The following is a 5,390-nucleotide window of genomic DNA, read 5'->3' as shown; positions in this document are numbered from 1 at the left end:
ACTTCTGGGTAGGTCCGTTACTTCTTCTGTAGTCTAGAATGGATGTTCAGTTCTCTGTCTTGAAAATACACCAAGGGACAATGAATACCTGAAAAAACCAAATCTTTCTGTATTCTCCTCCCCCTCCTCCTGCCACCCCCCCTCCCTTGTTTTAGCCTGATGCTGGGGGAGACATTATTGCTGAGAAGCTGAACTTCATCCAGCGGAGTTTTCTGGTCCTTTCGGCCTTCAGGAAGGGAACGTACTTCTGTTTCTCATTCTGGCTCTCTGGGAAAGCAGACAGGGAGCATTTCAATGTAAGCGCTTTCCACCCATGCAGTGTGGTTAAGTGCATCACTTAGCAGCGCTGGCACGCGCTTGTGGGGAGGAACATACTTCAGTGAGTGGAATGAAGCCCTGCCGGATTGTGCTGGGCAATTTAGGCCTTTTATTCCACTTCACTATTGGAGAATTTCGCTATAAGCAACTTTGCAAAGTGGGACACCGTAGGAAAACATCCTCTGTGGTAAGCACTTTAGTTGGTGTATGTGATCTCCAAATGTAAGCCTGCTTTCTTTTAATTTACCAGGAATTTTTTCTTGATATTATAAATGCTATAAAATTGAAAACCACAAATGCTACATTAATGTAGGTGAGATCTATGTTAACTTCATAGCAGATGTGATGCAAATAAAAAGAAATACCTTAGGAAATACTTCCTTCTCACAGTTTATGAACTTTGTGTTTTTTATAATATGTTTAAATAGGTGTTATTGCCCATCCTATGTATATTTTAAATTATATTTTATTATAATCACTCACATTGTCATTGTATCAACTAGATGTATTAAATTAGTGTTTATTATTAATACTTATTTTATAATTTATAATATTATAATAAATTTATAATTTATAATTTATAATTATTTATAACTTATAATTATTTTTACCCTCCTCTTACCTCTGGTTTTTTTTAAAGACTTTATTTATTTGACAGAGATCACAAGTAGGCAGAAAGGCAGGCAGAGAGAGAGAGAGAGAGAAGAGGAAGCAGGACCCTGGAATCATGACCTGAGCTGAAGGCAGAGGCTTAACCCACTGAGCCACCCAGGTGCCCCACCTCTGGCTTTTTTAGGCCAAAGGCAACACATCTTCCCAGGAATATGTATTATTTCCTTTGTGGAGGGGGTAATGGGTGAAGATGTAAATTGGAGAAATTTCCTCAAATAAGGAAGAGACAGAGATGCTAAAGGCAGGATCAGAATTTGAGGAGAAAAAGGAATAAGGTTCAGGTGACAAGAAGAGGGACGAGAGTCTGAGGGATTTCAAAAAGAGAAAAGAGATGGAGGGGGTATGGGTAGGAGGGAAAGAATTTTAAAGATCTGTTGTGTCATCTATTACATAATTTCCCAGCCACCCCACAGAATCTCAAGTAAAATTCAGTTGTCAGTCTGTGCTCTTGGGATGTTTGTATTTGTTTATGAATCTGGATGTATGTGTGAGATTGGCTTTAAAGTGTCAATGGATATGAAAGAGTGGAAACCAGAGTTTTAAAAATATATATACACATATATATATTTTAAGATGTCATTTATTTGAGACAGACAGTGAGTGAAAGAGAGAGAGCATAAGCGGGAGGGGGACAGAGGGAGAAGGAGAAGCTGGACTCCCTGCCAAGCAGGGAGTCCCACCTGGGATTCCGTCCCAGGACCCTGGGATCATGACCTGAGCTGAAGGCAGATGCTTAACTGACTGAGCCACCCAGCACCTGAAAGCAGAGTTTTGATTAAAATAACTGGGGATGTACTAAGAGGCCGAGTGTGGCTGGGTGGTTTGTTCAGATAGAAAGGAATATTTTATCATGGACATCATGTAGAATTTTCTGTGCATGGTGATAATAAAAGCCTAGTTTTTCTTAAATTTTTTTTTCTTTTTTTTTTAAAGATTTTATTTATTTGACAGAGATCACAAGTGGACAGAGAGGCAGGCAGAGAGAGAGAGAGAGGAGGAAACAGACTCCCCGCAGAGCAGAGAGCCCGATGTGGGACTCGATCCTAGGACCCTGAGATCATGACCTGAGCCGAAAGCAGAGGCTTAACCCACTGAGCCACCCAGGTACCCTTTCTTAAAATTTTAAAAGATTTTATTTACTTATTCATGAGAGACAGAAAAAGCAAGAGAGAGGCAGAGGCAGAGGGAGAAACAGGCTCTCTGCTGAGCGGGGAGCCCGATGCAGGACTTAATCCCAGGACCCTGGAATCAAGACCTAAGCCAAAGGCAGATGATTAACCGACTGAGCCACCCAGGTGCCCTAGTTTTTATTAAATTTTACTGTTTTTTTTAATTTGCTATGAATATGCCCTCTGATTGCAGACACCCAGGCAGACTGCTCCTCCTCTCCTCCTACCTTGCTCTGTCATTGGAAAGAAGCAAAGAGCTCTAGTTTAAAGTCAGGTGAATGTCATAGGAATTTGCATCAGAAGGTTACCACCATTTCTTCCAGGTGTTCTAAGAAGACCCCTTAGGTACCTAGGTGACCAATACACCTCAGAATCCCTGGTAATTTTGGTCCTGATTTGTGGCCATTTGATGGTACTTACAGGTGAAAGGCATTTCCCAAAATGGGGATGTTAGGGAGTAACATTCCTCCCCTCTTCTGATAGCCGAAGTTCCTTTCTCCTATTTCTGATCGTGTGTCAAGAGGTCAGAATAGGTTTTTGGTTTTGTTTTGTTTCAGTTTTTGTCTTTCCTTTCTTGTCTCCCTCCTCTTTTTCTTTCTCTCATTTTCTCTTTACCTGTCCTTTCTTGCTGGTTCTTCCCAGAGCTCCAGGAGTGGATTGTCAGGGACCAGTGAAAGTATGAAGGACAAAGAGCACAGACTGATAAATATTCTGGTTTCTTTCCTCTTCATTGCTGGTCAGACTCAAGTTTAATGAGTTTGAATGATCTGTTTTGTTTCATTGAGGTCACCAAAAGGAAGAGTCAGGAAAAAAAGAGCACATAAGGGAGAATGAGTAAGCTAGGACACTACTATGGAAATAATGAGAGTAAGGCTGTGCAAGTTAACATGCATCTTTTGTTTCTAATCCTGTGCCTTCTCTCACCCTGTCTACGCTTGTGGAATATTTATAACAAGGTTAGAAATCACAGTCGCTTGTTGGTTTCCAAGCAAACTTAGATTTCCTCCTGTAGTACAACACTGTTGAATTGTTGCAGCAGGATGTCTGCTGACACTATTGCTCAGCCTCAATACTATCAGGAGGCGAAAAGAGCTAGGGACAGTCAACAGCTTCTTCTTGTGGACTCCTGGGTCTCGTGTGCCTTGATACCACTTTCTCATTCACTGCTGATAAGTCCGTGAGACCCACTGCTAAGGGTCCTGGTCATTAGTAGTACACTCTCGCTTTTCCAATAGGAACTCACTGAACTCCTAGGTGGATGGCCTCACGTGGGTGTGAACAGTCACCTGAAGTTTATGCCTGGGCTGCCCAGATGTGGATCAAGCTGCTTTCCTTCTGAATGCTTAACTTCCGCTGTGCTACTTTTGATCACATGTGGATAACCATGAACTATAGCTAGAACAGGGGCCATCAGACTTTTTTGAAAGGCCCGATAGGAAATATTTTAAGTTTTGCAAGCAATATAGCCTCTGTTGGAACTATTCAACTTTGCCGTTGAAGGCAAAGGCAGCTCTGGGTAATACAGAAATGAATGGCTGTGGCTGTGTCCCAATAAAATTTATTTATGGACACTGAAATTTGAATTTTATATAAACTTCACATCTCACAAATAATTTTTCTGTTTTTTTCCCAACCATTTACAAGTATAAAAACCATTCTTGGTTTGTAGGTTGTACAAAAACAGGAGGTGGGCTGGATTTCCCCTGCAGATTGTAATCTGCTGGATGTGAACAGAACATTATTGCTCGCTCTGCTAGGGTGTGCCACAAATTTAGTGGCTTAAAATAACTCTTTATTTATTTCACTTACCATTCATTGGTTGGCAGTTTGGGATGGGGTCAGCTGGATGGTTCTGTTTTTTTGTTGTTTTTAGCTTAAGTTTATTTTATAACCATATTGGAAAAGCGAGTCACCTGTTTTGTTGCTGCTGTTGTTGTTTTGTTGTCTTTTTTAAAGTTTTTATCTTTTTAAAATTGCAATCCCAGTGTAGCTAACATATAGCGTTATATCTGTTTCAGGTGTACAATAGGGATTCAGCAAGTCATCAGCTGGGTGGTTTTGACTAGTTTTTAAAAATATTTTATTTATATATTAAAGAGAGAGCATAAGCAGGGGGAGCTGCAGAGGGAGAGGGAGTGGGGCTCGATCCCAGGATGATGAGATTCTGACAACCCAAGGCAGATGCTTAACTGACTGAACCACCCAGCTATCCCTCTTAACTAGTTTCATACATGTATCTGTGGTCAGTTGTTGGTCATCTAGTTGGCTCTTCTTGTAGGGGTTACTCGCTTTTAGCTGTGGTAAGCAAGCTTAATGGGCAAGTGTCTTTCATCATCCCGCAGCCTAGTCTGTGCTCATTCACATGGTGGTTCTAAGAGCAGCCAAAACATGCAAGTTGCATTGTATGAGTACTTTACAAGGTACTGCTGATTCAATTTTGTTCTTTTCTCAAACAAGTCCCATGGCCAAGTCCAGTATGGTAGAGGACTAAGGTCTAGATACAGGCAACTGTGAATAATTAGAGCTTATTACTGCCACAGCCTACCACAGAAGGCCTCTGCCCTGATGGTTTCTGTCCCCCCACACATAAAATCTATTCTCTCCCTCCTGGGGCACCCTAAATTTCATCTAGTCACAACACCAGGTTCAAAGCCTAGGATTTCTTGTTGTATAATCATGTCTGGAAGTGACTTTTTGGGTGTAGCTTCTCTAGTTCCATTTGCACTAAAAAGATAAGTTGCAACATTCAGTGATAAGAATATGATAATTATAGTAGAGAGAATCATTTGAAAGGGGAAGAATGCGGGACTCTTAGCAGTCACTTGACCACGTAAATTTTGAAACCCCGCCAGGCATCTGTTGGCACATTCCTGTACTCCAGGGTCCTACTCCTTGATGAAGCTGAGAATCTGCTCCCTGGGAGCATTTGTCCAGTGTATTGTTTTCCACAGCTCTCTGGGAATGGTACCCTAGTCAGTTATTCATCGCAGTTTTTGGCTTGGACCTCTAAGGTGTCATTCTTCCTTGTAAGATACTGCTTGTGTGTGCGACCAAACATCTTCCTCAGCCTTCTTCATTCCTGTAGGGGGTTGGGGCCCCAGAAGCCTTTATTCATTTTGAGCTGACATGGTCTGTTTCAATCCAAGATGGCAGTCCCTTTCTCAGTACAGTTAACTCCAACATGTGGAGAGCTTTCTATGAATCTGATTCTGGTCCAGAAACTATATCTAC

Source organism: Lontra canadensis, unplaced genomic scaffold, assembly GCF_010015895.1.
Source record: "Lontra canadensis isolate GAN:19392208 unplaced genomic scaffold, GSC_riverotter_1.0 scaffold2, whole genome shotgun sequence".
NCBI lineage: Eukaryota > Metazoa > Chordata > Mammalia > Carnivora > Mustelidae > Lontra > Lontra canadensis.
This window is presented reverse-complemented; position numbering follows the sequence as displayed.